The sequence below is a fragment of the Dermacentor albipictus genome, chromosome 9 (genome assembly GCF_038994185.2).
Source record: "Dermacentor albipictus isolate Rhodes 1998 colony chromosome 9, USDA_Dalb.pri_finalv2, whole genome shotgun sequence".
NCBI lineage: Eukaryota > Metazoa > Arthropoda > Arachnida > Ixodida > Ixodidae > Dermacentor > Dermacentor albipictus.
This window is the reverse complement of record NC_091829.1, coordinates 87,543,466-87,570,508: the sequence shown is the minus strand read 5'-3', so window position 1 is coordinate 87,570,508 and position 27,043 is coordinate 87,543,466. Positions and strand designations below refer to the sequence as shown.

The 27,043-nt window shown below is 45.7% G+C and overlaps 1 long non-coding RNA gene across 1 annotated transcript; it reads right to left on the bottom strand.

Moving 5' to 3' along the window:
- LOC135908941 (uncharacterized) lies at positions 1 to 25,406 on the bottom strand. Its single transcript, XR_010566504.1, has 3 exons — positions 25,131 to 25,406; positions 24,695 to 24,916; positions 1 to 132 (listed from the first exon to the last, which is right to left on the bottom strand). It is a non-coding gene; the product is annotated as an uncharacterized lncRNA (long non-coding RNA).
- Between the last annotated feature and the right edge of the window lie 1,637 nt (positions 25,407 to 27,043).

The following is a 27,043-nucleotide window of genomic DNA, read 5'->3' as shown; positions in this document are numbered from 1 at the left end:
GGCGCCGCTTGATGTGCTGGTCTAGATGAATTTCCACCCTTGCGGAATCGGCTGGTGGCCCTCTGATGACTTGCGCCTGGCTCACTGCACGCCTACTTGTTGCTCGTTGTGGGGCTTGCCGATCCTGTCGTGCTGCGCCAGTAAAGATTTGTTAGTTCTCTTGTCGTGGCTTCTCCGTTGGAACGTGAAGTTTCTCGAACGATGATCGGCAGCTGTTGATTAAATGCAGAGAGGAAGCGATGGAGATCAGATGTACAAGAAATATGGGTAGGTAAACTTTTCCATATACAAGACAGGAAAAATAAATGCATTACAGACTTAAACAATTGAGAAAGAAAGTCTCACTCTTCGGCTGCCTCAATGACTATTGGAGCCCAGACTCGTTTTAACGTACATAGTGCGGAACCTCACTGATCTATCAGCCCTTCTGATTTCAGCCAAGTCTGAGAGACAGCACGTCGTCTCGAGCCCTATAGCCCAAATCGACAAAGAAAAGGGGTGGTAGGGCCGTTGGCCCTTCCCACAAATTCAATTGCCCATGAGAGTCTAAAATTTGTTAAGCCACAACCCAAAGGGAAGGGCTTATTCTTAAAAGCAAACGTATTCGGAAACAAAGGTATTTTTCGTCTTCGATAAAACACCGTTACCCCCTCATTTCTACATAGTCAGTGACGGCCGCAGCAAAACACGCCAGACCCGTACAAGTTATTGCTAGGCCGTCTGAAACCCCAATGGCGTCTCCAGACTGCAAACGCCTCGGAAGCCGGGGCATCCGCACCGCGTACTGCAGCTGCGCTTAAGGTTTGTCCGCGTGAGAATACTCATTGTATACAAGGCATATTTTTGGCTTCTAGCGCGAAGTGAAACACGGACACAGAAAGGAGCAGACAGGACAGAAAGGAGCAGACTCGTCCTGTCTGCTCCTTTCTGTGTCCGTGTTTCACTTCGCGCTAGAAGCCGAAATCATGCTACCGTACCAACTCGCCCAACTGTCTATCCTTTTGCAATACAAGACATAGTTATCCGAGTGCTTGTTTGCAAGACGCCACCGTCCGAATGCGCTATTCACATGCGCACTGAATCTCTACAGGGCGCACTCTGAGCTGTCACTCGACATCACGCAGGCTTTACTTCGCACCCAGCATCAAAGGCCACCGATCGCCTTCCGGACGCGTAGAACAATAAATCCCCGCTCCGTACATGCATCTCGTGGTCAATTTTGCGAAGTCCTTAACCTCGGCGGCGCCTCCAATTAGCCAGGTGCTCGAAAGGCAGAACCACAATACCGCGTACAGCAGTGCAATTCAAGGCTTGTCTGTGTGGACCCATGTGGCCGTCGGCGCACAGCCAACTCCGTGCGTACAATACCGACTTTCCTGAATCCGCACCTTGCACTCCTGGCGCCTGCCGTGACTCGCCACCCGACACCGCGCGGTCCTTCTGACCCATCAAAACAGAAACGGTTGCCCCGCTGGCAGCGGGGCAAGTGAACACCCTTTGTATACACAAAGCACGTGGGCGTCTCGCGACACCTAAGTACACAAACAATCAAAGCGGCCTTACAACCACTCTTTCATCACTACCATTTGCTCCGACTGCCATGCGGCTCTGCATGTGAGAGCGAAGTATTTCAGAAGGTGTTAAACCTGATCTTTGATGAAAGGCCAGGGGCATAAGCGTGTACATGGATGACGTGCTGGTTTGGGGAACAGATAAGACGGAGGAGTACCAATGCCGTATGACGAGTTTCAGGGCGGTCACACGCGCCGCCGTGACAGCCATTTCGACGACCGTTGGCAGGCGTCGCGGTTGCAGCTGTAGATAACACCGAGTCTTTTTAGGGTGCCAGGAAACAGGGGTCTTGCTTCAGTCCATTCCTGATAAATAACTCATTTCCATGGTGGCAATATGCTGTGTAGCCATGCTGATTCAATGCTAAGGGATTACTGTCGAGAGAAATTGTGAGATGGGTTATGCTACATTTGATTCATCTAACACTTTTTATATTACGATTTTATTTATGGCGATGTTTCATAGCTCTTGTCGAAGCATTTCATACGCAACGCCCAGGTCTGTCCGCAAACCACCCGAAGAACATCGCATACAACATATGCATTCGTACCTGTGTCCATCAACAATATTTCGGAGGTTCCTGAGTCAACAGCCACTCATCATAACCGGCATCGCCCAAGCCCCATCGCATCGGGTATTATTTGCGCCATTAGAAGTCAAGCACAATTTTGACATCACAACAAGAGCCTTTATCATATTGCATTAGGAGTTTTAGAAATTTTCATTCAAGCATTAGTCCACGTGTAATGTTGACCGAAAACGTCTTTTTCATCTTGTTCTCCTGTAATGTTGCCGGCGCAACCGAGGCCATGGGCCACGATTCAGCAGTGTCTAAGCGCGATCTAGGGTCATAATGGCTTTTGTAAGGGAAGACAAAGGCTACTTAAGACGAGGGACGGAGTGGCCGTGACGATGATCGCTCCATTGGTGTCCCTTTGATTAGCTCAATTTATTGAGCTAATCCAGGTTTGCGGTTGGAGCGAAAGGATTCCAGCTATATCTCCCTGATAGTTTCCCACTGCGTAAAACCTTGTTATCTACTCTCGTAACAACCCTATGTCTCGTACCTAGCGCATTAACTAGTCGGCAAAGAAGTTGGCCTCGGAGAACTTCTATCTCCGGTCCAGTAGGCTATGTCCTCGAAATATGGGGCATGCGTATTTGCTTGTTATGTGACTTGCTCGTATTGCGTGCACACCCGAAAGAAGATTCACGTATCAAGATGTGACACTGCACAAGAACGGTATATTTATTGGGCCAGAGTTGTGCATCTCTTCGCGCTGGTTTTGCAGTTTGGTGTGCGTTGCCCCTGGTGTCATTCATCATGCTCTTTTGGGAGACCTTGATGTGGCTCGTCCACGCCAAACTTTTCCAGTACTTTCACGTTTTGTTGCCGTTCGTGAGCGTTTGGTTGGGTGGTTCGTTGTTCAGTTGCATGTGCGGTTGGGTTGAGAGTTGAATGCATGTTCGTTTTGCCCGTTGACAGGGTGGTTGATTCGGCGGCATTACTGGGCTGTGTATGGGGCACTTGAATGGTACGCTGACTTGTCGAAACATTAGGCGGGTGACGGGGAGGCATATTGATCGACTGGTTGCGCTGCAATACCTGGTTTCTGGTGGGTTCAAATTCTATCGCCGATTTCCACTGGAGCCCACTTGGTGTGGCTTCGGTGGAGGCTACGGTGGAGTGGTTGCTCACTCCGGTCTTGCCGCTTCCTCTGCAAAAGTGTGGCTTCCCTGATTCGGTGCTAAATTGGTAGACCACAATTACTACCATGATTGAGGACATACGCAACATCCGCTGCTTCGAGATTTCACTGGAGCTGCTTCTCTGTGCGCGGTTGCCGATGTTCGCGATGCCTTCGCCCGCGGAAGCGTTCACGGCAACCGCCATGGTAGGTCTCAGCGATGTGGCCACCCAACAATTTCCGATGATGTAAAATATATGGCACATACCCACAATCGCACTGGGTGCGAGGCGTAGCCGGTACACGTAAAACAAAATAAATATGAACAAAAGTGTATTACATAATAATGTATGTAATACCAAAAGAAATGTTGCATGACTTTCAAATGTTATTGAAAAAAATTGAAAGTTGCCTTATAGTTTGGAGTGAACAAAAAGTGCATTTTTATTATCGCAACCATCGCCGTCTGCTGGTTTCAATTTGTTAACCCCCAAATTTAATTTGGCCCATGGCGAAATTTCACGTTGGCCGACTAAATTTGGGGTACGCCAGCTTAAATTTAGGGGTGTGCCAACTTGAAATTTAGGGATGGAGATAAAAAATTTGGGGCTTGTTCAAGTTTAAATTTGCGAGGGGGCAACTTAAATTTAGGATGCACCGGCTTAATATTCCACGTGGGCCATCATGAAATTTACGGACTGACCGACTAGAAATTTAGGGTTGTGCCAACTAGCAATTTTTTGTTTGGCCAACCTAAGTTTTATGGCTGGGCCGACTTGACATTTCCAGGTGGGTCAACTAAAATTTCGGGCTGCACATAGACCAAATTTAGGGTAGTGTAACTTGAAATTTGGTGGTTACCAAACTGGAATACTTGGGTATCCTCACTCATACTTAGAAAACACTGCTGTAGTTTCTATATATTTTTTTTTGTTTATGCTCTTCCTCATCCCTTAAAAAGATAATGTTCAGTTACGGTTACTGTATAATTACTGTTAAGTGTCTGAATTTCGAAAAGTATGCGTTATACTTTTCACGTGACCGACAGATATTACTGGTGTACTTAAGAAAGAATGTTTCCTTATAAAAACCAGAGCGATCACGAATTATGTTAAAGGACGCGCCGTTTCAACATAGTTTAAGAGTCTACTAGGCAAGTAATGGGCGAAATGTGCAGGTCCCGCGCTTTGGGCAGTCTAACCCCAAACCTCCATGTGAGAGCCGGCACAAACAAAGAAGTCTAAGTTTTAGCCAAAAGCCGTACCATCGAATGCGATAGGGAATGCATAGACAGCTACATAGGGCATGGATAACTGTTTTACCGGTGGCATAAGCTAGCAAACATTCACCTAATATGCAAATTAAGAAACATGGTGCAGTGCGCACAGGATGATATGAACACATGATAGAAGATTACATCCCCCACTTGCAGTCAAAACGCTGGCGCGAGAATTTGTGGCAGCAGCAGCAGCAGTGCAATGTAGTGCCTGTCATGTTGCCTATCGCCTCAGTGAAAACTCAGCTACAGGAATATGGCCCTTACAATAATAGTATATCCCGTAGTCACACCTACACTACACGCTTTGTCAATACCGGCTTAAAACAAAGCATATAACGCGGAAAATAGATACAAATTTCGACGCTAATCAATGAATCACTACAAGCGGCCTGCTGTGTTTGCGGCATATTTTTGCGTCTCACTGAATTTGTTATGTGATGTTTGCAGACGGCTTTTCTAATACAATCACAACAGGTACTGGTATCCGAGGCTCCAGCGAAACACTTATTGATCTGTGCGAGAGGCGCTTAGGCGGCCTCTCGCGCTACGTGTATTTTCATGGGGAGCCGTGGTGGCCATATCCTAAAAGGATTCGGACTACTCATGATGACGCTATGGCAGTTAAGCAATGATCAGCAATGGAAGGTAATGCTGTTTGGGTTGAAAAACTCTGCGGCTACCTTTCAACGGATGGTTAATTCATTCCTGCCTGCGCACCAAGCCTACGCATCAGCATACCTAGATGACATTGCAATCTTTTCATCTACCTGGAATTAACACGTCCAACATGTAGACATCGAGCTTAAGCTGCAAAGTGATGCCGGGCTGAAAGCCAGCTCCGAAAAATGCCAGGTGGCGCAAAAACATGTCCGCTATATGGGACATATAGTTGGCTCTGGTACTCATGCACCAGAGCCTGAGAGGATAGCTGCCATAAGAGGTCTTGTGCCACATCACACAAAGAAAGAGTTGCGAAGTCTGTTGGGCCTTTGTGGGAAGTATCGGGACTATGTCTCTAACTACGCCGACTATGACTATGACTCTAACTAAGTAAAACTATGACTCTAAGTTTGCCCAGGCGGGGGAGTCCTAATTCAAGTCCGTGGTCGGAAGATGCGCAGTAGGCGTTCGACAGTCTAAAATTATCTCGCTGTCAAGCTGTCGCTTAGAACACTCCTGGGCCTCATCAGCCATACTGGCTATTCCTTGATGCGTCGGGGACCGCGGCCGGTGCCTGTGTGGCTCAAATGTCAGCGGATGGAAAGGAAAAGCCGATAGGTTTTGCGAGCCATCGCTTTCACCCGAAACAGGCGCGCTGGTCGACTATAGAGGGGGAAGCCATCGCTATTATTTGGGCACTCAAGAAATTTGACTACTGGCTTTTCAACGCAGTGCTGAATGCTGTCTCTGATATTAACCCATGATCATATTTGACATTCAGTACCCCGCAGGGTGCTAAGTTAGCAAGATGGGCGTTTTCGCTGCAGCAACTACAATGTAACAGTGCGTCACCGCAAAGGAGCATGTAACGCCAATACTGATGAATTGTCAAGGCTCTCGACTCATTCATGGGAGCCACCCGAGTAAAATAACAGAAAAGAAAGGACAGACAGAAACAGCCATGCTAGCAGGGGCAGGCTTAAACATTCTCGTTCAATCAAAGGACGTGTGCGTGGGACAGTTCAGCCTTGGTGGAACGTTTTGCGGCTGTTGTCGTCCATGTCTGTGGAGGTTATAGTACTGTGGAACCATGTATATACTATGTATATAACCTGCATACGTCAATTTCTGTTGTTGTGCCGTGCAGTGCGTTGGAGAGTGTTTCCTGTACATACATGAGCATTTCTTTTTCATGCTCACCACCATGAAGTTCAGTTTTCGCCCCTTTGTTTATCACTGTGAGAAATGTTTTGTGGTCCTTTCATTTTTATTTTTCTGTTCCTTTCGCGCTCCTCAAGCCCGCGTGTAGGGCTGCGTATGTCTATTTTCTTTCATGGAACCTGCAGAGCGTAAATTCTAGGATACAGCGGCCTTTGGCTATAGTACTATAGATGGGCACATTGTGGTCCCAGTATACTCATTAGGAGGGTCGTGGACGGCCGTTTTTATTGTTTGTGTACTTGAGTGTCGCGAGTCACCCACGTGCTTATCTATAGAGAGGGGGTTCAATTCCCCCCATGTCAGCGGGGCAACCGTTCCTGTTTTGAGGGGGTCAGAAGGACCCCGTGGTGTTGGGTGACGAGTCACAGCAGGCTCCTGGGGTGCGAGGGGGGGGATTAAGGAAAGTCGGTATTGTGCGCACGGAGTTGTCAGTCCGCCGACGGCCACATTTGTCCACACAGACCAACTTTGAATGAACTGCCGTACGCGGTGTTGTGGTTCTAGCTCCTGAGTACCTGGCTAAGTGGAGTTTAACAAAGGCTTAGCCACATTGGCCACAAGGTGTTTGTGCGGAGCGGGGATCTATTCTACGCGTCCGGAAAACAATCGGCGGTCTTTGATGCTGGGTGTGGAGGAAAGCCTGTGTGATGTCGAGTGACAGCTTAGAGTGTGCGCTGTAGATGTGCGGTGCGCATGTGAAGAGCGCATTCGGACGCTGGCGTCTTGTAAATATGCCCCCGGATAACTTTCTCTTGTAGACAATAACTTCGGATGACAGGGACGGTTATCAATCTTCCACGCGGACAAACCTTGAGTGCAGCTGCACTATGCTGTGTCGATGTCCCGGCATCCGAGACGTTTGCGGTCTAGAGACGCAATCTAGGTTCGAGACGGCCTAGCAATAACTTGTACGGGCCTGGCGTGTTTTGCAGAGGCCGTCCCTGACTACTTAGAAATGAGAGCGCAACGGAGTTTTGGGGAAGAAGGAAAATAACGTTGTCTTCCAATACCTTTCTTTCTGAGAAAGCCCATGCATATGGCGTGCGGCTTAACAAACGTTTGACTCTCTTTGGCAGCAGAATTTGATGGACGGGCCAACTGCTCTACCGCCCCTTTTCTTTGTCTATTTGCGCTATAATAATAGGGGCGACATACTGTCCCTCAGACTTGGCTGAAATCAGAATTGCTGATTGACCAGTGAGGCTCCATACTATGTACTTTAAAACGAGTCTGGGCTCTAACAGTCATTGAGACATTCAAAGAGTGAGGCTTTGTTTCTCAATTGTTCAAGCTTGTAACGCATTTGTTTACCTGCCTTGTACGTAGAAAAGTTTATCTATGATTATTTCTTGTAAATCTAATCTCCATCATTTTCTGTCTGCGTTTGATCAACAACTGCCGGTCATTGCCCGAGGAACTTCACGTTCCAACGGAGAAGCGAGGACAAAGAACGACCGAAATTTTACTGTGGTGCAGACATGCATACTTTTGATAAAAGAAGATATAATGGAACTCGATGCATGTTGGCGTTGGCATCGAGACGAGCGAATACCTTCGCGCTTGTCATCTATGCCTTGATGTTTTTTTGTTTTCGACAGGATATTTTATGATTCTCCCTCTCTAGAGATGCATATATGCTTCTAGGGTACATGCTAACCCGTTGTTTGGCATGTTTCTTTCGAACAATAACGAGGGCGGCTACCCCGTCCGTTCGCTCACGGACGTTTTGAATGATGCGTTCTCATTCCGAACACACTAGCTTGTGCCAAAATAGTTCAGTGTGTTGAAAATACGACACACTTTGACAAACGCTGGGTACCGTCGATATACACGTTATCTTCCACACTGCGAACACCAGTGTTCCTGCTGATGTGTGTGTCATGTTGCCCGGATTGTACTCACAGCCTCAGCTTGAGCATCATCTTTTTTACCGCAACGCGCTCTGGCGCGAAGAAGTCTAGGCTGCCTTGCATGTTACAGTCGCTGTTACAAGAGCTAACTTCACCCTGAGCAGTTTTTCTTTTAGCTTCGCCGACTATATGCAAAACACTATCTGGTCTCGACAGAGTCGTCCGTCATGCTGCCGAAGGTGTAGTACCAAGCTTGCTTTTCCAGATCCCACGAGAAATTCCTGAAGGGCTTTGCTTCAGCCTGTACTCGGGTACGGAACGCGTTCTCCTCGTGGACAACGTAGTTTAGCTCTGCGCTGTATTTTGCAAACGTGGCAACTGCGGTACAGAAGTCCTCGTTGTTCGCTCCCTCGCTGAATACGAAGTTGCTGAAAACTTCGATGACGTCCTAGTCTACCATGCTGAAGAACAAAGCTGACTTTGTCACTTCTCTTCACTATTTTGGGGTTCATTCCGTTGCTTTCAGGAACAGTTCAAATCTTTGTCTGAGAAACATCTAGATTTTTCTATCATCTCCGGTTATGCGTGGCTACTCAGGTGCTTGAAAGAGACACCCGCATTTGACACTATCTATGAGTCCTGACTGACTAAATGAATTCTAATAAATTTTTTCAGGCTGGCGCCAAATTCTGGCTTGGTGTTAGGATTTACAGGGCAAGCCCCCTGTACGACAGTCGGTACCAGAGAGAGCTTCTTCAGGAACACCGCCTGCATACTCCACTGGCTGACGCATGGTAAGAGAAAATTGTGAAGGTTAGAAAGCACAAGCAGACATGCATCTTTCGCGAATACCTCGCTGCCCATCCACATGAATTATGTGGTGCGCGGGAAGGAGGGCTGATATGGTCACGCAAGGACATAGGTGTAGGAACAGCACGGCCGAGATCCTACTATGTTCTGAGGGCAGACGACAGGATGCTAAACCAAAACCGCGAGTTATATTAGCGGGAGAAACAGTACTTCCACGGTGAAGCACTGGGGAATGAATCCAGTGACAACTCTGATGATGAGGCAAGTACGTCGCCTGAAGCATACCTGTGGTACCAACAAACCTGTGGTACCGGCAAACGTGCTACAACAGCAATAGCACCCAGCCAACGCCAGCCAATCTTAGGGCGCCCCTAAATTTGGGCTACATGGGAATTTTCAACAGTCAGCAAATGACGGCGAAAATGATTTGAAGTCAACAATTTATTGAGGAGATAGATAAATCATGCCAGCTTGTGCGCGGATTTATCTTTGCTTCCGAGCACAAACAAGCCGTCCTTTTCTTTTGTGATAAACTTCCCTCCGCATGGTACTTTTCTTTCACACCAACCATCTCGCCTAGCCTACGATGCAAAAAGCGATTATTGTCATTCATTCCCTCGATACGAACTGGCGTCCGTCACTATGTCAGTCGTCATGACTGAAACAATCGGTATGACAAGTGGATAGCGACAAGGCTTGACGGCGACTGCATGACGATGCTTCAATGACGGCGACGGAATCATGGAGATGAACTTATGCCGTATGTAAGACGACAGCATGAGGACGATTGTTCAATGACCACACAATGAAGGCAAGGAACGGACACCGGTATAAAGACAATATGATTACCATGAGTGAATGGCGACGAGGCATGACAGTGACTACATCACGAAGCTTCGATGTCGATGAATGCCTGACGAGGACGGAATTTTGAGTGTTGGATGGCGAAGCTGGAGTGAAGACGATAGAATGAATGCGACTGCAAGGCAATGGGCGGTATATCAACGGATAGCTGATAGGAGCTGTCTGAGTACAACGATATGACCCCGATGGCATGAAAAATTGCGGCATCATCATGATTGCTAAGGAGAACATGATAACGATAAAATGGCGACCGATTGACGTCGATGGAAGGACGGAGATGGAATCGCCACGATCTTTATTCTCCTCGACTTTCGCAGCTGGCACCACGATACCAGCTGAAAGCGCCAACCTAAGTATCTACGCGTTGCGGCGTCGGTGAGTGCTATAACGCTATTGAAGTGATGAAAATGAAAAATCCTCAGCCTGACCATGATGGTATGTCGACAACAGTATGCATTTCTGACGACGATGAGTTGACGGCCACGGTAGGAAGGGAGTTGAATGATGAAGTTATAATGAACATGATTGAGGCGATCGCTAGGACGGAGACAATGTGACAAAAAGAGTGCAACGAGAACTCTGAGACGACGACGCATTGAAGACAATAGAGTGACGCCAGTAAAAGTGCGTTCAGATGACCACGGGATAGGATGACAATGATGTGACTAGGACTGTATCATGAAGCTTATCTGCGACGACGCCATGACAAGAACTACATGACTGGAGTGCAGTCATCATCATCATCATCAGTTTGGCTACGCCCCTGCAGGGCAAAGGCCTCTCCCATACTTCTCAACTGCCCCTCTGATGGGCTTATTGTGGCCATATTGTCCCTGCAAACTTCTTGATCTCATCCGTCCACCTAACTTTCTGCCGTCCCCTGCTGCGCTTCCATTGTTTTGGAATCCAGTCCGTAACCCTTAGTTACCACCGGCTATCTTGCCTCCACATTAAATGCCCTGCCCAGGCACATTTATTTTTCTTGACTTTCTTGAAGACACCCAATCTGCTCTGTTCTTATCCCCTTAACGTTACACCCATCAGTCTTCTTTTTATAGCTCGTTGCATCGTCCGCAATTTAAGTAGAACCCTCTTCGTAAGCCTCCAGGTTTCTGCACTGTAGGTGACTACTGGTAAGACACAACTGCTATACGGTCTTCTCTTGAGTGATAATGGCAACCTGCTGTTCATGATCTGAGAATTCCTGCCAAAGGCACCCCAGCCCATTTTTATCGTTCTGATTATTTTAGACTCATGATCCGGATCAGCCGTCCCTACCTGCCCTAAGTAGATGTATTTCCTTACCACTTCCAGTGCCTCGCTACCTATCGTAAACTGCTGTACTCTTCCGAGGCTGTCAAACAATACTTTAGTTTTCTGCAGATTAATTTTAGACCCAACCTTCTGCTTTGCGTATCCAGGTCAGTGACCATGCATTGAAATCGGTCCCCTGAGTTACTAAGCAAGGGAATATCATCAGCGAGTCGCAAGTTACTGAGGTATTCTCTATTAACTCTTATCCCCAATTCTTCCCAATTCAGGTCTCTGAATACCTGCTTTAAGTACGCTGCGAATGGCATTAGAGAGCTCGTATCTCCCTGCCTGACGCCGTTCTTTATTGGGATTTAGTTCATTTCTTTATGGAGGAGTAGATTTGCTGTGGAGCCACTATAGATATCTTTCGGTATTTTTGCATACGGCTTGTTTACACCCTGATGCCGTACTGTATCTATGACTGCTGAGGTTTCGACTGAATGAAATGCTTTCTCGTAATCAATGAAAGCGATATGTAGGGTTGGTTATATTCCGCACAATTCTCTATCCCCTCAATATTAGTGTGAATATGGTAAATTGTTGAGTAGCCTTTCGGAAATCCTGGCTGGCCGATTGGTTGACAGAAGTCTAAGATATTCCTGACTCTATTTGCGATTATCTTAGTAAATACTTTGTAGATAACAGACAGTAGGCTGATCGGTTAATGGTTTTTGAAGTCTTTGGCCACCCCTTTGTTGCGGATTAAGATTATTTTGGCATTCTTCCCATTTCCGGCACGATTGAGGTCATGAGGCTTTCGTATACAGAATGTAAAGTTCCTCTAGGACAATCTGCCCACCATCCTTCAACAATTCTGCTGTAATCTGATCCTACCGAGCTGCTTTCCCCCCTTTTCGTAGCTCCCAAGGCTTTCTTTACTTCTTCCGGCATTACTTCCTGGATGTCAAATTCCTCTAGACTATTCCCTTGTCCATTGTCTTTGTGGGCGCCACTGGTACAGCATACATCTCTGCAGACTTCCTCAGCCACTTCAACTATCTTATCCATATTAGTAATGATGTTTCTGGCTTTGTCTCTTAAATCAAACATCTGATTCTTGCCTTTTACTACTTTCATGACTGTTTTAGGCTTCCCCCGTTCCTGAAAGTATGCTAAATTCAATCAATATTATACCTCCCTATGTCAGCTATCTTACGCTTGTCTATTAACTTCGAAAGTTCAGCCAGTTATATTCTAGCTGTACGGTTAGAGGATTTCATATAGTGCTGTTCCTTAAGCAGATGTTTCATCTGCTGCAGTAGCTTACTGGTATCCTGTCTAATGAAGTTACCACCGATTTTGATTGCCCACTCCTTAATCAGGAACATAAGATTGTCGTTCATTGCTTAAACACTAAGGTCGTCTTCCTGAGTTAAAACCGAATACCTGTTCTATTTTCCCTTTACCGTTAACTAGTTCACCGGCTTCTTGCGTACCAGTTTATTCCGTTCCCTCCTCAAGTGTAGGCTAATTTGAGATCTTACCATTCAACGGTCACTGCAGTGCACCTTGCAAAGCACGTCCACATGTTGTAGGAAGCCAGGGTTAGCGCAGAGTATGAAGTTTATTTCATTTCTAGTCTCGCCATTCGGGCCCCTCCACGTCCACTTTCGGTTATCCAGCATGCGAAAGAATGTATTCATTATGCGCAAGTTATTCCGTCCTGTGCACTCTACTAATTACTCTCCCCTGTTATTCCTATTACCTACACCATATTCCCGCACTGGCTTTTTTCCATTCTTCTTGTTGCCTACCTTGGCAATGAAGTCGCCCATCAGTACAGTATATTTTGTTTTGACCTTACCCATCGCCGATTCCACGTCTTCATAGTAGCTTTCGACTTCCTGGTCATCATCACAGGATATAGAGGTGTAAACGTGTACGACCTTCAATTATTACCTCTCATTAAGTTTGACAACAAGACCTGCCACCCTCTCGTTAATGCTATAGAATTCCTGTACGTTGGGAGCTATATCCTTATTAATCAGGAATCCGACTCCTAGTTCTCGTCTTTCCGTTAAGCCACGGTAGCACAGGACGTGTCCGCTTTTTAGCACTGTATATCCTTCTTTTGTCCTCCTGACGTCACTGAGTCCTATTATATCCCATCTACTGCCCGCTAATTCCTCCAACAACACTGTTAGACTCGCCTAAGTAGATAACGCTCTAGCGTTAAACGTTGCAGTTTCAGACTGAAATGGTGGTCTGTCCGGGACCAGAGATTCGTAGTACCCACTGCTGTGTGACAGGTCTGACCGCCGCCGTGGGTAAGTTGCTTCGCAGCTGCTGGGGACTAAGGGCTGGGGTTTGATTGTTGTATTCATATAGAAGGGTGCGGCCAAGTACTCAAACAGGGTGGCCAATCCTGCTAGGGTGAGCGAGTGCATTACCTAATCTAGTCAACGGGATTAGGCCTTACACTAGGCCTGTTTCTGAAATTTTATCAACCCACGCATTTTTTTTGATCTAGTGGAAAATCGCGTGCACCGAGATTTGAACCACGGTCCCCTTGCACGCGAGGTGGAGGCTCCACCCCTACGCCACCGCTGCCGTGCAGTGCAATGACAAAGTCAAAATGACGACAGGGCAACGCCTACAACAGCTTCATGAGCACGCGCATACTCCTTACGGCCCATAGTATTTATTTTCTGTGATTTATTTACAGTACCTCAAATAGCCTTGCCGGAGGGGTTTTACATGAGGAGTGGGCGAGCATACAAATTGGCAGAAACGCGAAGCCATGGCAGTAAGCACTGAAATGAGGTAGGAGGGAAACAACATAGAAAATCGTAAACCTACAATACCTTGCATATCCTCAGGTTAGTAAATAGGAATATGCGAGAAAAAAAAAACACGAAAACGAATCGAGTAACACAATGGACAAGTGTGGAACCAAATGTGTACAAAAGGTGGCTATAACATTTTTGTAGGTATCCAACACGGTAAGTAAATTTAAAAACAACCTCACATATTGATAAACGTATATTTACGGAAGGAGTAAAGAATAAAAAGCAGCGTTCGGCGCGGCAACGAAATGTGCGCCTGAGCAAGAGACGCACGCCTTAGAAACAGCTCGTTTCTAAGACAACACCGCATTCACTAGAGGCGCTTTTGTACCGCTTTGAAGCATCGTACTCGTGGCTCAGTGGTAGCGTCTCCGTCCCACACTCCGGAGACCCTGGTTCGATTCCCACCCAGCCCGTCTTGCAAAAGTTGAGCCAAAGCCACTTCTCCTCTGTCGTGACGTCACGGTGTCACGTGGTTTCAAGGCGACACCGCCGCCCCTGAGGAGCTGGGTTGAGCTCTCGTAATATGCTTCGCATAAAAGGAAGAAGAAGACCGCAAGATGCTGGCGGCTGTGTGTTGTTAGTGGTCATCCATCTTAACTGCTCTGACGCATCATGTATACATTGTAAGTACGCTGTTTCTATACTCCCAACATCCCCGTAACATATTGGTGGAAGATGCATTAAATACACCCACTACCTGGTTATCAAAGAAAACAAAAAAGTGGAACTCGCAAAACAAGGACAAAGTGCACTGTATATATAGGGGCTATGGCTTACGGCTATAAGTTTATTTCACTGCCATTACTGACCGAACACATGTCACCTTCCTCGGGCACATTTTATCTATGCACCTTTGCCAGAACGTAAGGTTATTATGCTATTGCTGATTAAGGAAATGGCAATTTTTCTCACCTGATTATACTGGGTGCTTTGAAATAACAATGAAATTAGCTTTCACCTAATCGTTCTGATACAGCAAATCTTAAATATACATGACGCAGACAACATGCAGAAAATTCGTTATAAATGATATTTACTAGTGGAGCAACTGCTTCAACCTAATTACCGTCCACAAAACGGAGTATTGTGAAGCCTAAAACCTAAATAGAAATACACCGAATGTCGTAGCTGCAGTATTTTCTACAGAATAATTTCAGTATATTTTGCAATAATGTGGCCTAGGCTATTAAACCTGTGATAGAGGTGTAGCATCCTTAACCACAGCTGGCCTAAGAGAGCATATTGTGTAGTGTGGATTGAATGTTCTTCGTCTGCAGATAAACACTATTCAAACGTTAAGTTTACCCTTTTCGAAATGCAGCGTCTACTGCCGAGCTCGAGTACAGTCATCTCATGGTCTGTCTCACGAAATCAGGCATGAAGCCTCCATGTGTATGCAGAGAATTTCTACAGTTCATTGTACTAAAATAATCGTTGTCTTGCTATATTCTTACTCACCATGCTTAGAGGACGCATCCCTCGATATTACACTGTGCTCGCGAAGGCAAGAAAGCTGAGACTATCGGCGCATGACTTTGGCCATTAGTGTAGCGAACCTGTGTTCATCAGTGAGCACCTTTGCCTTGTTATGAAACAGTTGCAAGGTATGGCAATTGCTGAAAAAAGGCGAAAAACTGGCGCTTTGCTTGGACACGTGGTAACACGTTCTATGCGCGAAAAGAGGAAAGATCTCCTGTCTTGCACATCCGTAGCGCGCATGACGTAGAAAAGATTCCGTAAACTATTCCGGTTTTCGTGAGAGATCAGTCTATCTTGAATGATGAACGAGTCACCGCGAGATGTCAGAAAATAACTGAAACCAACTCCGATGTATGCTATTCTTGCCTACACCTTTACACTCGTTCAGCTGTACACAAAGATGAGTTATCAGTATTTATAGAAGACTTTACTTTCCAGTTCGATGCTATCATGTTGACTGAAACATGGTATACATGTGACGAAGAAATTTACAAGCCGGAAGGATATCAGAGCTTCTTTGTGAATCGATACCGTAGGATGGGGGTGGGCTTGCTATCTTCGTTAAAAATATTGCTACAGAACAGCCTCCTCACTGCAGCCACACTGTGGCGGCTGTTCCCTAACCATATGTTCGACTGTGAAGTTCTTTCGGAATTTTCGTTCATATGCAACGCAGTTGAACGTTTAATTTTGTTATCACACAATTATATTTATTCCGTAGTATCAACCCCCTAATGCTGACATAAATACCTTTATTGAATTCCTAGACCACCTCTTCAGCTACGTAAGCGACAACAAGTTCAATTCAATTCTCTGGGGCGACTTTAACATGGAACTCCTGAAACGATCTCCTGAGCAGGAAGCTCTATTAGTAAATTTGGAATCCAGTGGTAATTGCATACTGACTCAGACGGCTACACGCTTTCCGATACAGATAGCCACACTTATTGATGTATTTATCTCTAACGTAAATACTAGTAGATTACTTTCAGTTGTATTACACAGATCCATCAGCGACCATTATCCCATTTATTTAATGATTAAAAAGAAAAACCAGTTATACAAGAAATTTCTGAGGACCAAGTCCCTTGCTGATCTGGGCAAGTTTAAACAATACGGCAGTAAAGTAACTTCTTTTCTCAAAAACGAAAACAGAAACTTTCTGCACAATGAGTTTGACAGGGAGTTCTGTGATGGTATCGCACAAGTTTGGAAAAAAGTTCATAAATAATTGAAACGACCACAGTCTACGTCATGAGTTAGAGAGCTTTGGTTTGAAGGTGAACGTAGTGAGAGTGTGGCACTTGCAGTGAAATTTATTACGTTTTCAAAGATATTATAAATACCGGTCTGGAGTTCAGATTTCGCTTGCAACACTATACGACGGAAAAACAATAGCATATTTTTGGAACATACGGATGACACTTAGGTGTGAAGTATTTTTACTTCTTTAAGAACAACAGATCTTGTGATATAGATGGCGTTCAAATCTCACCTGTAAAATTTGTCCTCACTCTAATAGCACCAGTACTAACTTATATTTATAACTTTGCCGTATCAAGCAGGTCCTTTCCAAAGCAGATGCAGAAATATAGGGTAATAGTATTATATAAATGCAGTGACGAAAAAAACTTGTCCAATTTCCATTTTACCGCTTTTTTCGAAAGGGTTGGAGAGAATCCTTGAAAAACGGGTAATGAAATTTCGCAACAGAAATAAATTGCAACCACGACTGCGCAACAAACAACATGCAGCGCGGGAGGCCGCACACGGTCAGCTACCGATGTTCAGCGCGGCTGCGCTTCATACATGGACAGCGCTATAAAGAGAGCCTCGCGCACATTCTATTTCATATGCAATGCGCGCCTGGCACGGCCACAGCACTCACGGATTTGTTCTGCCTTCTGCTTGGCATTCTCGAATTCGCTACTCTCCGAACTTCCGGCCATACACTGTCCAGCAAACGTTTTCTCGCTAATGCAGACCATCGATCAAACGCTCCAGACCTCATGTGGTGGTTGGGTCCTGGAATGCCGAAGTGGCGGGAGGAACCACATACCTGGGGCAGTTATGATATTCTAATAATGATTGGTTTGCACCGAACGTGCATAAAGAAAATTCGACGACTAGAAGCCGTCACGCATAGGGATAAGTTTCGGGAATCATCGATTGATAAAGCACCCTGAGAGCCCTCAGAAATTCTTCCCGCTTTACAAGAACTGCTACGGAGGAACACCACTGTAACCACAGTTGACGAGGAATAACCTCGACCGAACCTCGCTCTTTTGCAACTTTGGGCAATGCGACGTCAGGCAGAAGTATATGCGTCGAGCGATCCCGATGCACCAGGCAGCCGTGCAGGTGCTAACCGTATAGCGACAAAGGCCCGTCGGCACGAAAAGCAACTTTCTCGACGACGTAGGTATGAGTGGTGCGAGAATCATGAATCGGGCATTGGAAACAGGGCACTTTGGCGTACATTCCGATCAATGGAAAGCAACGCTCGAAAGCAACGTGACCCTGCAGCGAGCGTTACGTTAGCGATGCAGAGTTCGCCACATCAATTTGCAGAACACGCTGCTAGAGCGTTTTTCCCCAAATACGATCAAGCGTCACCTATAAACTGCCCTGAAATTGATGAGTTGGACACAAATTCCAAATCCGAAATATCCAGTTCTTTCAGCATGGCCGAACAAGTAGCGGCGATTGAAACTTTGAAGCAACGAACAAGACCTGATCCCGATAGTATTGCTTATGAGGTTTTCAAGAACACGGAAGGAGGAGCTCTCGACGCACTTCTTCAGGCTACTAATAAAGCATGGGAGACTGGAAACTTTCCACCAGATTGGAAGCATTCAATAGTCGCGGTTCTGAAAGCAGGAAATTCTCCAAATAGCCTGCAGTTTTTACGGCCAATTTCACTAACCTCAACAGTCTGCAACCTCACCGAAAAGATGTTGGCCACACGTGTTGCCTGGTGGCGTGAACACCACGATAAATATCATCCTGCTCAAATTGGATTCCGTTCTTACTTGGGAACTGAAGACGGACATTCTATCTTATCAGAAGATGTTTTACAGCTTTCACCACACAGACACGTTTTGCTCACGGTAGTAGCAACAGACATAACAAAAGCTTATGACAATATAGACCATGAAATCATTATAGCCAACCTCATCGACCTGGGACTTCCACCAGGGGTGATAAGATTCATCAACCCATTCCTTCAGAATCGCACATTTGCGATTACAGCAGATTGAAGGCAAGAAATACACTGCACATCGAGCAGAGGAGTCCCAGAAAGTTTGGTTTTGGCTCCACTTCTCTTCAACATTGCTCTAAAACCTCTAGCCGGGCAACTACACGGATTCCAGACGTGAGGTTCTTAATCTATGCGGATGACGTCACATTGTGGTCCGTGCATGAAGATATATCTTGACAAACTCAACAGCTTCAAGAAGCCCTTGATGTTCTGAACAACTACGCTCAGAAAGCAGGGTTGGACATTTTCACCCAAAAAATTAAGCTATCTTGTGTTGGCCAACAAGAAAGGACGCACAACAATCACGCAGCCCCCATTTACATTTAGACTCGGCGCAATGACAATCCCTGAGCCTTCTGAGGTCCGAATACTGGGTGTCGATATTCACCACTCCGGCAGTGGTGCACACTGGCTCCGTAAAACCAGACAAAGTCCGACAAAAACACTTAAAACTTCGTCGCATTGCAGCAAAAGCAACTGGAGCTCGTACTGACGTAGCGCGACGGTTGGTGCATGTAGTCTTACAGCCACGAATTATATATCAGGCACAATTTCACCGGCTGAATTTGGCACAGCTGGCTCAGTTGGAGACGAATAATCGCGATACTATGCGCACAATCGCAGCACTTCCCCGCATCACTCCCATACCAACCTTACGGGAACATGCCCAGCTCAACACGATTGCAGAGCTAATTTTGCAACGTCAAAAAGCACGTGAAATAAAAAAGCAACTTGTTCCGGCTGTCGCTGCGTTGCATGCTCATTTTCAACGCGGCAATCGGATTGACAATGCCGCATCATGCCCTAACACCTGAATAGTCTATACTGATGCTGCCATTCTCCCAGACGGCGGAAGGACATCCTTCCTGAGTATTACGCATTATTTCATCAGCAGCCACCAGCGTTATTTATCTACGGAAGCCAGCGCTCTAGTAATGCAACTTCAAGCCATCCACGACGCTGTGCAAGATGCGACATCTAAGCTGCCTACCATCAAGCAACTAGATATACTCACTTATTCTTTAACGGCTAACCAGGAGCTAAAGAAGGTTGATAAGGTGATGGAAATCTGTGCGACAATACAAACTGTGAATAGTAAAACACCTACTTGCGTCAAGGTACACTGGATTCAAGGCCATTCAGCGAACCTTCACAACATTGCTGCTGACCAGCAGGCACACTGCCCTCCTAATCCTAATCCTCCATCTATTCCCCTGCCATTTCAGCCCCTTAACTCGCTCCGGGCCCGTAAAAATTTTGTCCGGTAGGAAACATGCCCTCTTATCCCACCGTGTGTCTGCTCCCTTTATTAGAGCGGAGGAAGCTGTGCTTAGGAGGCTTCGGGCCAGGGTGGCCCCTACACCGGCTGGTATCTCAAGGTGGAACTGGTCGCATTTACCCCTCGTTGCTACGTGTCTCTACTGCTCCGTTCCTGTGATGGAAGCAGATGCCTACCACCAAATATGGACACGTACTGGTTTAAACTCAGAACGATCGCGTCTCCTACTGCAAGCCGGCCTCCACTACATTGTGACAACCAGCTATGACCACTGGATACATGACAAAAGATTCCACAAAACACTGCTTCAATTCATACACAACAAAGCCTCAAAGGACACATATAATACGCATATACGCACCAAGAAATTCCTTAAGGGCAAGTCTTTATCACAATAAAAAAAGAAAAAAAGTGTCCCAGTATAAATGTCCCAATCTATTAGTGCTGGTGTCCCTGTGGGACACCAGCAGTAATAGATTGAAATGGAGATATACGTGGCCCTACTTTAACTCATTGTACACGATGACATGGGTACGATTTTAGTTGTTCAAGTGGAGTGCCACGTATGGCAACAAAGGTATAAAATTTTAAGTAGAGTATTATGATTAAGGTGATCGAAAACATCGAGAAATCTGTGAAGATGTCGATGCACGATTATTTATTTTCAAAAGCGTTAAAAAAATTTCTTTTTGAGACAATAAAGCTGATTCGGTAGATTTAGCTCTAAAAAAGCCATGTTGTGCTGTGGATAACAATTTAAACCCATTGCAAAATTTCATTACCCGGTTTTCAAGGTTTCTCTCCAATCCTTTCGAAAAAAGCGGTAAAATGGAAATTGGTCGGTAATTTGACAAGCTTTTTTATAATCGCTTTTATGTATTACTATTAAGACTATGTAGGACTTGAAAAATTATAGACCGATCAGCTTACTGTCCACTGCCTACAAGCTATTTACTAATGTAATCGCAAATAGAATCACGAACACCTTAGACTTCTGTCAAACAAAGGACCAGGCGGGATTCCGTAAAGGCTACTCAACAATTGATCATATTCACACTAACAATCAGGTGATAGAGAAATTTGCGGAATATAACCAACCCCTATATATAGCTTTCATTGATTATAAGAAAGCGTTTGATTCTGTGGAAACCTCAGCAGTCATGGAGGCATTACGGAATCAGGGTGTAGACGAGTTGTATGTAAAAATACTGAAGGATCTCTATAGCGGCTCCACAGCCACCGTAGTCCTCCATAAAGGAAGCAACGAAATCCCAATAGAGAAAGGCGTCAGGCAGGGAGATACGATCCCTGCATGGATATTCACAGCGTGTTTACAGGAGGTATTCAGAGACCTGGATTGGGAAGAATTGGGGATAAAGGTTAATGGAGAATACATTGGTAAATTGCGATTTGCTGGTGATATCGCCTTGCTTAACTCAGGGGACCAACTGCAATGCATGCTCACTGACCTGGAGAGGCAAAGCAGAACAGTGGGTCTAAAAATTAATCTGCAGAAAACTAAAGTAATGGTTAACAGTCTCGGAAGAGAGCATCAATTTACAATAGGCAGCGTGGCACTGGAAGTCGTAAGGGAATACATCTACTTAGGGCAGGTAGTGACGGTGGATCCGGATCATGAGGCGCAAATAATCAGAAGAATAAGAATGGGCTGGAGTGTGTTTTGCAGGCATTCTCAGATCATGAACATCAGGTTGCCATTATCCCTCAAGTGAAAAGTATATAATAGCTGTGTCTTACCAGTACTCACCTACGGGGCAGAAACCTGGAGGCTTACGAAAAGGGTTCTACTCAAATTGAGGACGACGCAACGAGCTATGGAAAGAATAATGATAGGTGTAACGTTAAGGGATAAGAAAAGAGCAGATTGGGTGAGGGAACAAACGCGAGGTAATGACATCTTAGTTGAAATCAAGAAAAAGAAATGGGCATGGGCAGGACATGTAATGAGGAGGGAAGATAACCGATGGTTATTAAGGGTTACAGACTGGATCCCAAGGGAAGGGAAGCGTAGCAGGAGGCGGCAGAAAGTTAGGTGGGCGGATGAGATTAAGAAGTTTGCAGGGACGACATGGCCACAATCAGTACATGACCGGGGTTGTTGGAGAAGTATGGGAGAGGCCTTTGCCCTGCAGAGGGCGTAACCAGGCTGATGATGATGATTACCTTATATTTCTGCATCTGCTTTGGAAAGGACCCACTTGATACGGCAAGGTTATAAATATAAGCTAGTACTGGTGCTATTAGAGTGAGGGCCAATTTTACAGGTGAGATTTGAACGCCATATATATCACAAGATCTGTTGTTCTTGAAGGAAGTATAAATACTGCACACTTAAGTGTCATCCGTAGGTTTCAAAAATACGCTATTGCTTTCCCGTCGTATAGTGTTGCAAGCGAAATCTGAACTCCAGGCCGGTATTTATAATACCTTTGAAAAACGTATTAAATTTCTCGGCATGTACCACACCCTCAATACGTTCACCTTCAAACCAAAGCTCTATAATTCCGGACTCAGACTGTGTTCGTTTTAATAATTTATTAACTTTTTTCCAAACTTGTGCGCTACCATCACCAAACTCCCTGTCAAACTCATCGTGCAGAAAGTTTCTATTTTCCTTTTTGAGAAAGGACGTTACTTTACTGCCGTATTGTTTAAACTTGCCCAGATCAGCAAGGGCCTTGGTCCTCAGAAATTTCTTGTATTACTGGTTTTCCTTTTTAATCATTCTAAGGCAATCTCGATTTATCTGTGGCTAATGACTTCTAGTGGACTTTTTTTACAGTTTTCTCGGGGAAATAATCATGATATACGCGTTTAAACCAGGCGATGAATGCTTCATACGCCGCGTCTACAGTCTCAGAAGAAAAGACGTCATACCAGGTTCGATTTGAAATCATAGAAAAAAAGAAGGACGCGAGGGTGTCCGGAGTAATATTTTGCACAGTATTCTGCGCTGATAAGTTGTGTTGTTTATTTGTAGCACATTTCAGGCGGACATAAATGGGATGATGGTCGCTGATGGAACTGTGTAATACAACTGAAAGTAAGCTACTAGCATTAACGTTAGAGATAAATACATCAATGGGTGTGGCTGTCTGCATCGTAACGCGTGTAGCCGTCCGAGTCAGTATGCAATTACCACTCGATTCCGAAGTTAGTAAAAGAGCTTCCTGCTCAGGAGATCATTTCAGGAGTTTGATGTTAATGCCGCCCCCAAGAATTGAATTGAACTTGTTGTCGCTTACAGTAGCTGAAGAGGCGGTCTATGAATTTAATAAAGTATTTATGTCAGCATTAGGGGGTTGGTACGCTACGGAATAAATATATTTGTGTCATAACAAAGTTAAACGTTCAACTTCGTTGCATATGAACGAAAATTCCGAAAGAACTTCACAGTCGAACATATGGTTACAGAACAGCCACGACAGTGTGGCTGCACTGAGGAGGCTGTTCTGTAGCAATAATTTTACCGAAGATAGCAAGGCCAGCCCCATCCTACGGGATCGATTCACAAAGAAGCTCTGAGATCCTTCCGGCTTGTAAATTTCTTCGTCACATGCATACCATGTTTCAGTGAACATGATAGCGTCGAGCTGGAAAGTAAAATCTTCTATAAATACATGATAACTCATCTTCTTTTTGTCCAGCTGAACGAGTGTTAAGGTGTACGCAAGAATAGCATACTTCGAAGTTGATTTGAATTGTGTTCTGACATCTCGCGGTGACTCGTTCATCATTCAAGATAGACAGATCAGGCTCGCGAGAAGCGGAACAGTTTACGCAATCTTTTCTACGTCATGCGCGCTACGGATGTGCAGGACAGGAGATCTTTCTTATTTTCGCGCATAGACCTTGCCACCACGTGTCCAAGCAAAGCACCAGTTTTTCGCCTTTTTTGAGCAATTGCCATACCTAGCAACCCTTTCATAACAGGGCAAAGGAGCTCGCCGCTGAACACAGGTTCGCTAGACTTATGGCCAAACTCACGCGTCGATAGTTTCAGCTTTCTTGCCTTCTAGCACAGTGACTCGTTTAGATCAACCTTTAAACTGGACAACAATGTTAGGAGCAACATTCAAGTTTATCGCTGGAACACGGTGGCACACGTCAATATCTGACTCCGAAATGGGCTCACCAAAAAGTCTGCCAATCTGACTCAGGGTGTCAGGAAAGCTTTCCCCCTGAGTGAAAGGCAAACTCTTCACCACGAGGTTGCATTTTCTGGAGTACTGCTCGGAGGCAGTGATGCGTTGCTCAAGCTTAAACGCTTGCTTTTGAAGGGGCTCGCAGTCCAAAAGAAGCTTTTCATTTGCTTTTATAAATATATTTGTTTTCTTGCTCAAGCTCGTCACGTTCCTTCTTTACTTTCCAGAATTCCAAGTTGAAGCATTCAAAAATTCACTTGAGTTCGTGGATTTCTTTGTGTAATTCACGCTCCAACCTTGCACTAAAATCATTCACTTCCTTAGCTCCTTTTGGAACCGACCAGCATCAACCATGGTACAACACAGGTAAATGGTAAAAAGAAAAGAAAAAAAAATGCTTGGAACTTGGCATCAGTCAAAATATTTTAGGTTGAAAGAGATACTGTACAAAGAATGGCAACCTGCAAAGATAGCAGGTGAAGCGATTATGTTGATTGTCCGTGCTGCCTCCGCTGTGCCAAGTGACCGCAGTCCTGGAGCGCCACCGGCTTTAAACTTGCTTCCCCTGGCGGATGTGATGCTGTTACCTTGCTTGCGCTGTCACCGGCGTTCTTTTCCTGCAGCAACAGCAGCAGCCGCCGCTTCACAAAACAGTCGCCTCGCCAGGAAGGATTCCAAGGCAGCTGCAAAGATGGCGGGTGCAGCGATTGCCTCGATCGTCCATGCTGCCTTCGCTGTGCCAAATCATCATGAGGAGTCCGAATCATTCTAGGATATCTCCACGACGACTGCCTAAGAAACTACACGCAGCACGAGAGGCCACATACGGGCAGCTACCAATGTTCAGCGTGGCTCCACTTCATACATGGACAGCGCTATAAAGAGTGCATCGCTCACCTTCGTCTTTCCAGGGCAAGGCGGGCCTCGGACGTCACGGCACTTACGGATTTATTTTGCCTTGTGCTGGGCGTCCTCGAATTCGCCACTCTGCGAACGGCCGTCTACACACGAACCAGCAAACTTTGTCTCGGCAATGCAGTCAAGCGGGCAATTTAATGTGCTGATATTTGACGTATCTTCTAAAAATGGTTTCTTAAACTGAAATCGTGTTTGATTCCATTGCTCTCAATTATACCTGTTTTTTTTTAATGTGTCTTCTCCGCTATGCCTTTTAACGGCTTCCTGCGCCTTTTATAAAGCTGCTCTAGCAGCTTTTAGCCAGGAAGCCGTCCAGATGCTTCTGGGAAATAAATTGAATTGAATTGAATTGAAAAAAAATGTGTAGTGCCCATAATGTGTCACGAACGCAGTGAGATGTTCACTCTGGGGTTCTATCGTTACCTGCCAGTAGCCTCTCCTCAGATAAATGGTTACAAAATTCCAGTTACCAACACTGAAGATCGTCTCCCGTGGATTGGTCATTGGAAAGGTATCTACCCCAGTGACGGCAATAAAAGGGAAGCTGAAGAGTCTGTCGAATTCAATAAGACGCTCATATACGGATGCGGGAACCTTATAAACCATGTAGGTAAAATTTGGTTTTTTTTTTCAATTAGGAGCGACGTAATCGTCGGTTGAAATTGCGCTGTAGCTCCGCCCCCCGTCGAGTGAGCGAGCGGAGCGGAGACCGGAAACCGTGGTGTATATGACGTCTACTCTAGTCTTTCGTTCCTTCTCAGCGTCCGCGACCGTGCCTGACCGCGCTTGTTTCTGCGTGCGTGCCATCGTAATCTGCTTCGATCAACCCTGCATTCCTTTGTTGGTGCGTCTGCGTGTATGTAGAGTGGTAGTCAACGTGCGTAGTAATCAACGTGAGTGGTAATCAACGTGAGTGGTAATCAACGTGAGTGGTAGTCAACGTGAGTGGTAGTCAACAGATGAAGGTTACTACACGTACTGCATGAACCGGGAAGCTTTTCACGTGTTTAAACCGTCTTTGTAGATTGCCGACAGCTTTGGACAGCGCACAAATGTCGACGATCGCATCCCCGCTTACGTTCCACGAGGAGGCATGCAGGAACACAACACTACAGTTGTTTGACCGGAAATGAGCTCACTAGATCGGCGAAAGATCGGCGAGATCACTAGATCGCTTTGCAAAAAACATACTCACCCAAGAGCATTTCCAACACGAGATCCCAAGACTTTGCTTTCGTTCTCGTCGAAAGCACTGCTCGCACCAGCATCGTTTGCTTCTTCGAGAGGGCGGCTCTTCGCAATCGGCTCGTACATGTAGGGAGGAAGGCCGAACTCCTCAGAAAAACGCAGTCTCTCTAAATTTTCCATTACCGTCTCAGAAAAACAGCACCAAACTACCTGGCACTGCGCTTCGTGTGTAGCGGCAGCGGTCGCTTACTAGAGTTGACGTCACGAGGCGCACCGACCAATCACAGGCGGAAACGAGACGCGCGAGCTGGGCGTGTCCGCTGCTGCACTTTTCGTCGAAATAAAATATATATGCGCTTTCTTTCGCTCAATTTCGATACGATATTCGAATTCGGAGGGTTGAAAACCATTATGTACAGATGTTCACTCATTTTTTCTGGAAAACTTTTCAGCTTCCCTTTAAGCGTTCTATAATCTGCGCATATGCGAACTGACCCGTCTTGCTTACCAACACACACAACCGGGTGTGCAAATTTACTCTCCACCGCGTATATCAGGTCCAACTCAAGAAGCTCTTTCACTTGCCTACTAACTTCTTTCTTTAAAAGGGCAGGAACTCTGTAAGGAAACGTCCTCTTTGGCTTACAGCCTTCCTCCAACTTGATGCGATGCCGCCCTACTTGCCCCTTAAGGCGTTTTCAGTC